Source organism: Petaurus breviceps, unplaced genomic scaffold, assembly GCF_028583685.1.
Source record: "Petaurus breviceps papuanus isolate PSGF00001 unplaced genomic scaffold, PetGlider_PUasm1.0 90734, whole genome shotgun sequence".
NCBI classification, from domain to species: Eukaryota; Metazoa; Chordata; class Mammalia; order Diprotodontia; family Petauridae; genus Petaurus; species Petaurus breviceps.
This window is the reverse complement of record NW_027187327.1, coordinates 9,003,366-9,016,539: the sequence shown is the minus strand read 5'-3', so window position 1 is coordinate 9,016,539 and position 13,174 is coordinate 9,003,366.

Sequence of the window (13,174 nt, the reverse complement as noted above, 5' to 3'; positions counted from 1 at the left end):
TGAGTTTTGAACCTAAGCCCTAATACTCCACAATGAAGGCTCTTTCCATTCTACTATTGTTTATAATTTTGTTTATTACGTCAAATGATCCTTATAACAATGTGTTAAGCACATTGCTGTAGCTCCCTTCCTTGAACTCCTTATATTATACCCCACAGAATCTAATTATTTACTATTTCTTGCTGTTCTCCTAATGCTACATGTATATCGTCTTATCTAGTTAGATAAAAGTTCTTCATCAGGCTTCTGTGAATATGTTTTAAAAAAATATTTTGATATCTACATTTCAATATAATTGGTTTCCTTTGTAATCCTATATATTTATTTTACATATTGAAAAACATTATTCTTAGAATGAATGATTGGAGAAAATGTTTGTTAACTGCTAAGGTCTAGGGATACAAATAGAAAAATAAGATATTGCCTGCTCTTAATGAGTTCCCATTCTAATGAGAGAGAATACACATGGAAATTATGTGTGAATGTGTGTGTGTGTGTCATATATATGATCTATCTGTATATCAACTGACCCCAGGTTAAGAATCCCTGTTCTATACAGACTCATTTGCCTTTGCCTCTTAAACAGACCTTCTCCATGACATGCTGAATACGTTTGGCAAACATTTGTTCATTGTTTAATTTTCACTTGATTTTTATAATTAGAAAATGATTGAAGCAAGTTAGCTTTATTGCTATATTTTTCAAGAAATCTTGTGTAATTTTGACATATGCAAGGAAAACACCTTGTTGGCATTTTGCTCTACTAAATCAAGTGTTTTAAAAAAGTCAACAAAAAATAAGAATAGTGGGATTTTATGTCATCTACATTTTTTCAGCAATTGTCTAATGGTTAAGATTTGGTCTGTTATGGGGTGGCTAGATGGTGCAGTGAGTAAAGTGCCAGCCCTGGAGTCAGGAGGTCCCGAGTTCAGTTCTGGCCTCAGACACTTAACACACACACACACACACACACACACACACACACACACACACACAAACTAGCCATGTAACCTCGGGCAAGTTACTTAACCCAAATTGCCCTCCAAAAAGCAAAAAAATAAAAATAAAAAAAATAAAAAAAGATTTGGTCGATTGTGGACTCTCATTTGGTAATATCTGTCTGTTTCCTTCTAATACTCTCATTAAAAATGCCCTCAAGTTCTTTGCAGATTATTTCAATAAAATTTTTATATAGATGGAAAAGTATGCTTATAGATTTGCAATTACTGATATTACAACAGCTTTTTTTGTTGTTCTAACAATGTGGCCTATATTTGGTCCCTAGAGCGAAGTGGCAAAAGTAGATGATAATGCCTCTTTTTAAATGTCATTTCTGCTAATAAAGATGACATTTACTTCTGATGTTGAACAATTTGATAGTGTCAAGTACTTTGGTGGTAAGAGAATTCTTTTCTGAGTCTCCTGTAGGGGTACTGTAGTACCTGCAGAAGCAGTTGCCAAGATGCATCTCTGTAGGCAGTGCTTTCCAGGATGATGGCTGAGGGCACCAGGCTGACAGCATTGCCAATCCCAAGGCTCTTTGGTTCAGAGTCCTGAGCTGTATCCTTCAGGATCTGAGGGGAAATTGTGGTCAAAGTGAAGGTAGTGGTTTGATATTCCTGGAACGTGCTTCTGAATTGTCTCTCCCTCAGCAGGGCCTTAAAGCTTCATTGAATCTTCCTGCATGTCTTGTGTGGGGCAGTTTATTGGCAGTTGGTGGGAATGACTGGTCCCTTTTCCACAGGTGTTGCTTCCACAATTGTTGGTTGTAAAGTCTGGTCTAGAAGCAAGGATAGTGGTCTGGGGGCGGGGGACAGTGTGCTATCACTCCCAGGTCTCCTGGGAAGGAGGAATTCTTCACCACATACTAAGTTATCAATAAATGCTACTAAATCTATGAATCAATAAACATTTATTAAGCACCTACTATGTGCCAGTCACTGTGCTAAGTGCTTAATCATTGTGGTATATTTCATTTCTGAAGTTGTCCAATTATCTGATAAGATCAAGGTTGCATGGATGAGGAGAAGGGAGAACAAGTGTGCTGAAGTCCTTGCAAGTATAACACAGGGTTTAACGCCTAATATTGCCATTATTCCATGGGTACTGGAAAGAGTAATTTTGGTCTAGGTTATCTCTGCCATTTCTTCTTTACTACTTTGGATTAAAGGTCCTATATTAACCCTCACAGGGGAACTGTCCAGTGTACTTCAGGGCTTTTCCTAGATCCCTCGAAATTATGTAACTACAAATGGAGCACACAGATTGCTAATGAGTTTCCCCTCCTTCACAATATGAACCATCTCCCTCTCTTTCTAGTTGTGCATATTTCTGATGGAATCTTTATTAAATTAATTAATTTATTTTTAGATTTCAACATTCATTTCCATAAGATTTTGAGTTTCAAATTTTCTACCCCCCTCTCCTCCCCCTTCCCCAAGATGGCATGCAAACTGAGATAGGCTCTACTTATGCATTCATATTAAACACATTTCCATGTTAGTCATGATGTAAAGAATTAGAACTAAGCAGAGGAATCATGAGAAACAAGAAACAAAACAAAACAGCAAAAGAAAAAGAGAGAAAATAGTATGCTTCCATCTGCATTCAGACTCCAAATTTCTTTTTCTAGATGTGGATAGCATTTTCCATCATGAGTCTTTTAGTGTCTTAGAGCCTTACATTTCTGAGAAGAGTCAAATCTATCAAAGTCAGTCATGGCACAATGTGGTTGTTATTGTGTACAATGTTCTCCTGTTTCTACTTATTTCACTTGGTATCTGATGAAATCTTTTAGGCAGCTTCTTCTGCAAAACCCTATGTTAAGTAATAAGTTGCAGTTTATTCACTATCACCATTTATCTCTCAATTTCCCATTGGATAGCCTACAACTATAATTCCTCAGACATGGCAAAATTCCATTACTTGAAGTTATATAACATTATAGGAAGACTAGACCAATTCTGTAATGGATCTTATTAATGTGGGACAGTCTTTCAGGACATATTGGAACTCTTCTATGCCTGTCTATCCTGTTTGACTCTCTTCTATGTTCTCCCACAATTCCATTGCAAGGGGGTACATCCTTCTTTCTAGGGGCCTTCTTTACATTTTCTTGACATTGCTTAGATACCATATGGGTTTACCAATTATTGTTATCCATTTGTCACATGACATTGTCACATGAAGATTGTCTTTTTCCCAGGTCATACTTTTCTTTTGATGACATCCTTTACACAGTTTCTCCAGTATAATTCCTTATTTTTAATATTCTGTGGCTCCCTCATAAGTACCACAAGACTCTCCATTTGCCCCTTGGTTATCCTTACCCTTAAATATTTGGAAATTTTAATGTTTCTTCTCTCACAGCTACATTTCTACTGGGAGGATAAATGGTGTAAGAAAGATGATCCTTGGTTTCATCAAGAAGCTTGGGTTGGTAGTGGTGGTGATGTTAAAAAGAGTTTTTATAATTTCCCACAAGAAATCTAGCATGTTCTAGTCCTTCTGATGAATTCTGGACCCCGTTCATTGTCTATTTGCAATGTATGACTATAGTTCCATATGGTAATGTATGGCTGATTGTAGAGTCCCTCTATACTCCAATGATCAATATACTTAGCTTCATTTACTGCTCAGAGATGAGATAGAAAGGAAAACATTAAATATGGACTATCTTTCTTGACTTCAAATTTCCTTATTTATTGTCACATGCCAAATTCTAACATCCCTGAAATTTTTTTTTCCTTCATAACATTCCTTTTTTGGTAAGAATATTATAAACCACAATATGGTAGAGAAAGTTCCAAACTTGGATTAATAACTCCTTGCTTCAGATCTCAGCTACCTGTGTGATCTAGAACATCAATTACATTCCTTAGACCTCTTTTTTTCTAATCTATAAAATGAAAAACAAATGACTGGATGATCTCTAAATCCCTTCCAGCTCTAGACTTGAGTTCTACATTGTCCATTCCACTGAATATCAAACTAGATCAGGGGTTTCTATCCTTGAGATAATATAATCACAGTGGCTACAAGAAGTTTGTCAAGAAAGTAATGTTTCCTTAAGAAAAATTACTCTATTTTATGTGAATATTCTCAATAAATATAAATTTATTTTATTTCATTCAGAGTAAGAGCTTGCTGAAAGTCAGAGGATATGGAGACTGAAAAAGTTTGGGAACTCCTGGCCAAGATGATAAGTATCTTTCATTTACTTGCCTTTTCCTTCCTTTTCTGTTTATGAATGGTTGGAGCAAACTCTTTTGAATACTCATGATTATCATTAATAGGAATCTCTGTAGTCTTTTAGGGTTTGTTGAAATCACAATGATGTCATGAACAAACAGGAACATGTGGAGGACCTTGCTATCTATAACAGGTGGTCTCAACCTTTTAGTCTCACAGCCCCCTTTTGACAGTCTGGTGAAGTCATTGAATCCCTTATCAGAATAATATTTTTTTAAAGCATAAAATAAAATGCTTAGGATTAAAAAAGGGAACTAATTATATATTTAAAAGTTATCTATACATATTTATCTATGTATACTGCATATATATACTTAAATATTATGTATGAATGTGTATGTGTATATGTGTATGTGATCTATCCATCAATATATCAACTGTCCCCAGGTTAACAATTCCTGATGTATAAAGACTTATTTAACTTTGACTTGTAGACAGATCTTCTCTGTGGTAGAGGTGAATACCTTACATTAAAATCATATAATTAGAAGATCATTAGACAGACCTTCTCTGTGGTAGAGGAGAATACCTTTGACAAATATATGTCCATTGTCTAGTTTTCACTTGATCTTTATAATTAGAAGATCATTAAACCAAGTTAACTCTATTGCTATATAGTTCAAGAAATCTTATGTAATTTTGATATATGCACGGGAAACACCTTATTGGAGAGAGTCTTTTTAGGTGGCATTTTGTTTTACCAAATCAAATGTGTTTTTTTTAATTGACAAAAATAAGTACAGTGGAATTTTATTGCATCTATATTTTTTCAGCAATTGTATAATGGTTAAGATTTGGGACTACTGTGGACTCTCATTTGGCAATATCTGTTTCCTTCTAAAGTTTTCATTAAGAATGCCCTCAAGTATTCCATAGATTATTTAAATAAAATTTTCATATAAGTGGAAAATCATAAGTATGGATTTGTAGTTACTGATATTTATATTTACTTATATGATAGCTGTTTTTTTTTTATTATAAAAATGCCGCCTACATTTTCCCCCAGTCTTTTTTCATCCTTCAGATGGGAGAATTGATGCTTGAATATCCTCTAAATGTTTTTACCTCCAACATGGCTCTCCTTTGTGTATATTTAACCTAGTCTAGCTCTCCATCTTAATTTCTCTTGGTCCCAGAGATCATCCATCTATTCCTTCCACCTTTCCACAGATGAGGAACCTGAAGCCCACTGTTTATCAGAATGGGGATGATACTCACTGCCAAGTCTTTCTGTTTCAAAATAAGACTCAAACAAAACTCTCTAAACAACACACCAGCTGGTACACACATCACTTGTATATTTGCCTCTTTGACCAAATGCCTAAATTGATATTTCTCTGTCTTTGTTTTTATTAATAGGCCACCTGAGTCACTACAGAATTCCATTTTTTTTTCTGTACTAAGTCCAGGGACATACAAAATAGCTATTCTGCTTCTTTTATTCATCAGTGTTATAAATCCATGGAGAAAAACAAACACTAAACAAACAAAACAAAAACCTATCAGTTCAGTTCAGTTTATTTCAGAATACTAAGAGTCCTTGCTCCATATTTTGCCCTAATGGAACCATTGTTCTCTCCTGTTCCTTTCCAAATGTATATTTCATTATTTTTCTTAAATTGAAACAGGTTTCAAGAAGCCTGTATCATTCAAAGATCAGTGCCAATTCCTTTTTAAAAAAAATCTTCATTTCTAAAATTTCAGAAATAATGGCAAATTAATCATACTCAAATACATAGTATTTAGGGTCTATTACAATTAAATCTGCAATGGTGAGTAAAATGCTGACATTTTGCTTAACAGCCAAGCAAAATCAGAAGGAGAGGCAAGATGGTCAGCATTCTTAGTCCTCGAGTCAGTGTCCTTCAGATTGAAATATATTACATGAACAGCTTCTAGATTTGCAGTTTATTCTAGGGAATCAGTCATGTTTTTGCATAGGAAAAAGAACCCTAGACTAGAAGTCTGATGCCATGTGTTGCTGTAGGTACTAATGCTTACAAGTTATGGGATCAAAGTCCCATGAATTATTATCCTCAGTTATGTCATCAGCAAAATGAAAATAAAAATATTTGCCCTTTTAACATCACAGAGTTCTGAAATATGAACTGTATTATTGAGGGTGCTATTATACTTGTTCAATGCATACATACTCTATAAAGATGCTCCAAAGAGTATCTGCATTGTTTCTTCCAGAAGAAGTTTTTGCAACAGGTTTTATTTATTGGGTGGGTGCGAGGCTGAACCAATGATTTTATAGATGGAGAAAGTCCCACCAAGGATATAGATCAGCAAATCTTCTGTAACATATTCTTACAAAAGTAGCCTGGGTAATTGAGAGGTTAAGTGACTTGGCCAGGGTAAAAGAATCAGGATACACACACATACACATGTATATACATGTATTCTGAATATATATTGATAGATATCATATATATATGTACACAGTTACATATGTACATATACATATATACCTATACCTCAGAAGCAGATTCCCATGCATCTAGGCTTTCTTGATTCTGAGATTGGTTATCTGTCTACCATGCTGTTAGGTGAGTCGGTGGATACTGTGCTGTGCCTGGAGTCCAGAAGATTCATCTTCCTGAGTTCAAATCTGGACTCAGATATTTATTAGCTGTACCCCTCTGGAAAAATCACTAAACTTTTATGTGCCTCAGTATCCTTAACTGTAAAATGTGAATCTTAAGAATACCCACCTTGTGAAGGGGGGGGGGGCAGAGACAAAATGGCGGAGTAGAAGCAGGACCTCTGAGCTGCTCCAGATTCCACCTTCCCCAGTCAGTGTAAAAAGGGGACTCTGAACAAACTTTGGAGCTGCAGAACCCATAAAATGACACAGGGAAGCTAACCTCCCGATGAGGACAGCCCGGCAGGCTGGCAGGAATGGGCCAGCACAGTGCTCTGGGAGCGGAGCCCAGGCCCATGGGAGCCAGAGGTTTTAGCCCCAGGGCGGGCCTGACCAGCCTCTGGCTGGAGGGACTCCAGATCAGCAGCAGCTGTGGCCGTTTCCAGAATTATCAACACATAGATGCGAAGGACAAAGTGAGAGGTCAGTGCAGTCTGGACTTTGGGACCCAGTAAGTGGGAATGCATCGGTTTTTGCCTCCGGGGAGAGAAGCAGCTGAGACACCGGCACAGCCAGCCATCACCACGTGGCAGCTTCAGCTCCTGGCCTGCAGAGTGTAGGGGGATCTAGCACCAGTCTGAGGGGTAATGGCTCTTGCTTTAACCTGTTTGGATCTGGATTTCAGTCTAGGATGGAGGTCCTGGGGTGTGTGTCCAGCTTTCCAGAGCATGTGGAGGCCACTCATCTAATACCTCTGGCAGCTAAGAAAACCCCAGCATTTGAGATGAAAGCTCCCCTGTCTGGTGGCAGAGTCCTACTGTGGCAAAAAGCCCAGGGGTCAAGTGACTGAGGGGCGACATGACCAGGCAAAGGAAACAAAGCAGACAGAAGATTCTAACATTAGATTCCAACAAACTCCTATTTTGAGGACAAAAAAGAGCAAAGCATGGAACAGGAGGAGGACAGTGAAGTCAGAACTCTTGCACCAAAAGCTTCAAAGGAAAATACGAGCTGGTTACAGGCCATAGAGGACCTTAAGAAGCAAATAAGAGAAGTGGAGGAAAAATTGGGAAGAGATTTGAGAATAATGCAAGAAAATTATGAAATGAAAGTCAATAGCCTGACTGAGGAAGATAACACCTTAAAAAATAGACTAACTCAAATGGCAAAAGAGGCTCAAAAAGGCAATGAGGAGAAGAATGCCTTAAAAAGCTGAATTTGCCAGATGAAAAAAGAATCTCAAAAGCTCAATGAGGAGAATCATTGCTTCAGAATTAGATTGGAGCAAATGGAAGCTAATGACTTTATGAGAAATCGACAGATCCAAACAAATGAAAGAATAGAAGGCAATGTGAAATATCTCATGGGAAAAACCACTGACCTGGAAAATAGATCCAGGAGAGATAATTTAAAAATTATTGGACTACTTGAAAGCCATGATCAAAGTAAGAACCTAGAAATCATCCTGCAGGAAGTTCTCAAAGAAAACTGCCCTGATATTTTAGAACCAGAGGGCAAAATAGAGGTTGAAATAATTCACTGATCACCTGCTGAAAAAGATCCCAAAAAGAAAACTCCTAGGAATATTATAGCCAGGTTCTGGAATTCCCAGATTAAGGAGAGAACATTACAAGCAGCCACGAAGAAACAATTTGAATATTGTGGAAACACAATCAGGACACTGGCAGCTTCTATACTGAGAGATTGAAAGGATCAGGATATGATATTCTGGAGGCCAAAGGAACTGGGGTTAAAAACAAGAGTCACCTACCCAGCAAAACTGAGTATCATGTTTCAGGGGAAAATATGGTCATTCAGTGGAATAGAGGACTTTCAAGCATTCTTGCTGAAAAAAACAGAGCTGAATAGAAAATTTGGCATTCAGATACAAGAAGCAAGAGAAGCATGTGAAGGTAAAAAGGGAAAAGAAATCATAAGGAACTTATCAAAGTTGAACTATTAACATTCCTACATGGAAAAGCAATGATTGTAACTGATGAAACTTTTATGTGATTCAATATGAAAATGGTTGAAGGGAATAGAAATATATGAAGGTATATGGGCATATGAATACATATATATGTGTGTATATATGTTTACAGGTATACATAGATAGAGGGCACAGGACTAATTTAATAGGAAGGGATGATACTTAAAAGGTGAAATTAAGAGGTGAGAGAGGAATATAAGGAAAGGAGACATGGAGAGGAAGAATGGGGTAAACTATCTCATATAGAAGAGGCAAGGGAAAATGGTTACAATGGAGGGGAAGAATAGGAAGGCAAAAGGGAATGGGCCAACCTTATTCTCATTGAATTTATCTTGAGGAGGGAATGAAATACACACTAAATAGGGTATCTCACCCTCCGGGAGAGTAGGGGGGGGGAACCAGATGAGACAGGGGATGATGGAAGGGAGGGCAGGCTGGGGGGGAGGGAAATTGGAAGCACCCACTTTTGAAAAGGGATGGGATCAAAGTAGAGAATAGAACTAGTGGGAGGTGGGATAGGAGGGAGGGAAATATAGTCAGTCTTTTACAATATATCTACTATGTTATTGTTTTGCATTAATCACACATGTACAACCTATACTGAACTGCTTATCTTCCCAGTAAGGGTGGGTGACAGCGGAGGAAGGGAATGAATCTGGAATTCAAAGTTTTAAAATCAAATACTCAAATATATATACTATTATTAATACTGTTTTACATGTAATTAGGAAATAAGATATACAGGCACTGGGGCATAGAGATCCACTGGAAAAGTCAAAGGGCGTATGAGAGAAGATATGGGAGAGAGCAGATTGGAGGAAGGGATATCCTGTGGGACTGCTATTTTGGGGCGGTGGGTAGGGGAAAAATGGGGAGAAAATTTGTAACTCAAAATCTGGTGGAAATGAATGATGTAAATCAGAAGTTAATAAAGCATTTGAAAAATGGGATAAAAAAAGAATACCCACCTTGCAGGGTTGTGAGATTCAATTGAGATAATGTTTGTAAAATGCCTAGCATTGTTCCTGGCACACAGTACTTACATAATAAATGCTTCTTCCTTCCCTTCTTATGTTATCTGTTCTCTCAGGTTTCTTTTTCTCAATCTAAATAATCCAAAAACATGGCTTATGCCTTTCCTCTTAATTGTAGACCTGACAATGGGCATCACATTTTTATTTCTGCCACATTACTCATAGACAGTGGCAATCAACCCTCGTAGAAAGCTGCCAATGTAATATATCAACTTGTTTTGAAATAAAGTTCACAAGGTGCTGTGGCAAGGAATGGTCCTTGGATTAATGCTGTATGGCAGCAAATGTCAACCTCAGGTATAGCAAAATCAATTAAATGTGATTGATTTGTGATTAATGGTAAAGCACAAATACATATTCATATACATGTACACACACATACATTCAAGTTTGTACACATATAAATACAAACATATACTATATATTTCAGTTCCAGGCACAGAGACCCTGTTCTTCAGCAAGTTTTCTTTAATAACTTGCACTGCCAACTTGATCTACCTGTGTTAGTATGTAGGCATTAATATAGATGTCAGACAACTGAAAGCATCAGGTATCAGTGTGTATGTGTGTGTGTGTGTGTGTGTGTTTGAGTGTGTATAAGTGTGTATGTGAAATGAATCTATAATGAAATCTATAAGAAGACAAGCTATACTTTGTACTAGGCCACAATCCATTCCTGAAATTCTACTTTCCTTCCCAAAAGCAAAACGTATTCACTTACGGAATTCCTGAATGGCTTATTAAGTGGTTTTATGCTCACTGGCATAATTTAGCCCACGGGGGGGTCATTGTTAGGCACCCTACATTTTGACAGGCAGACTGGGGCTGTCAGATGGAGTTTCAGGGCAGCCACATGCTTCATTGTTTCAAGCATTAATATTATATGTGGCATTTCAGTTAAGCCCAAAGTACCTCCATGCAAAATTGAGGTTTGCTTTATGAAGGTGGACTTTCCAATGACTGATCAATAGATACGCAATTTACAAGAATGCTCAGGGGCTATAGTGTATGTGCTGCTAATAAACTTTTTTAAAAAACAGAAATGTGCCTCCAAGCAGGAAAACAATGTTTTGAATCACTAATCAATTACAATGCATATGATATGAGTAGGATGTTAGTTTTTTGATTACTTCACAAATAAATAAAAAACTTCTATATAGTTTTTGTCTCTTAAAACAACAGCAACAGCAACAACAAACCTTCATCCCTATGTATGAACTTAGGAAACATTCCACTCTTCTTAGCTTAATTTTTCTCGTTTTTAAAATAAGGAGGCTGTATTAAATGATGTCTAGCCTTTGTTTTAGTTCTAAATATTATGAATTTTTTCAGGTTTTTAATTTGATTAAGCTCATAAAATTATATGGGACTATTATTTGAGTACTTACTAATAATAGTAAATTGGGGCAGCAGAGAGGTCATTACTATGGATCCTAGCCATTTTGAATTTTTCAATTTATGTGCCATGTGTAGGAAACCTTATAAGGAACAGGCATTAAGTCAGTCAACAAGCATTTATTAATACCTTACTCTGTGCCAGGGAAGTCAAATAATAAGATATGAGAGATAGGAGTATCATATTTGTCTTGAGTTGTTTGCTCAGTAGCCTACTTTATCAAGTTGTGAAAAAGACGAATTCCAGCCTTACACCTATATCCTAATTTTAAAACATCTATTTTCTAAAGAAATATCAGAATTTGAATGTACAACATGTTGTTGGATGATGTTTAATTTATGCCTATTTTTCATTAAATATTGCTGTCACTTCCCAGTGGATCCCTGTCACTCCCCTCTTCACTCCTCCCCCACCCCCAACATCACATGGTAGAGCAGAAAAACTGCTGTGTTTAGAGTGAGAAATCTTGGGTTCCAAAAATTGCTTTTACATAAAATTGGGGAAAAATAAAATACTAAACGAATAATAATAATGATAAAAGAAACCCTAGGTTCAAATTCAGACTCTGTCACTTAGAACTTTTGTAACCTTGGGCAGTCACTTCCCTTTTCTGAACTTCATTTTCCTATTTGTGAAATGAGGGGCTTATAATGGATGAGTCTTCACCTACTCGGCAGTTGCTTTCAGCTCTAAATTTATGGTCCTATGCAAATGGTTTGTGAAATACTTACCAAAGTGTCAAATTAGCAGAAGATATTTCACACTAGAAGAATGTAATGGACAGAAAATTCTAATTTGAGTTGTTTTATGACGATTCCTTGAAGGAAATGTTCCCTGTGTCCCTAAGTATTATCCTTTTCTTTTACTTTAGCATATTAAGAGAAGGAGAAAGATGATCCTAGCAGCTTCAGCTTTGTATACAACTTTGGTCAGGGCAACAGTACTACTAAGAATGCCCATGATGGGTTCACAGATGGTTTGGGCTTGTGTCCTTCTGTAATGGGAATGTAAATTTTAAAGATCTTCCCTGCCCCTAGGCTAAAGTGCACCTGGAGCCTGGGGTGGGAGGCTTGTTTTTTAGTAGATACTTTTTGATTGGCCAGTGGGTCCAAAAGGTTGTTACATTCTCTGAGCCAGGAGAAGGCTATATAAGCCCTGATGTGTAGCTTTGTTTTGGGGCTCACTTTGAGAAGTGTTCTGTGATTTGATATAGATTCTGGGAAGCCATTGTCCTGAGCCCCCTGGCTTTGAAAAAACCCAGATGTTGAAACCCAGATGTTGACTGGGTATGGATGTAATGGTTGAACAGTTTGAAATCTGTCTACTAGATCTGTTTCTGTCTTGATAATTCTGTCTGTGTACTTTGAAGTTCAGGGTGCTGACCTTTTTCTCCTGAACAAGGTAAACGATATATGTCTGATTGATTAAAGTAAGCTTGCTAACCCATTTTGAGTTGCTTTCCTTTATCAAAGCAGATCCAAGAACCTGTGTTGGCAGCAAACCCTGAGGACGCTGGGGGTGCTTGCTGCTACACCTTCACAGATTCTCACTAGACTTTTGTTTTGTGGGAGGAGTTTACATTTTGGATCTTACCTTTTCAGTATCCTGTCCTTTTTGGATTAAGCTTCATTCAAAAATATATTTTGATTATGTAGCATATACAGTTGCTGGTTCTGTCACTGAGGGGAATCAAAGATGAAATATATGTGTTCCTTGCCTTCAAGGAACTTAATACCTAATTGGGTTGAACTTAGGCATGAACAATAGGAAATAATAGCAGACCAAAGATTTCACTGGAGCTCCAAATGAGGATACTCTGTCAATTGCAAACCAGCACTTCCTCTTCAATTTAGAATCTTTTGATTAAAAGAAAAATACTCAGTTTTGTTTTTATGTGATAAAGATACTTTGAATAT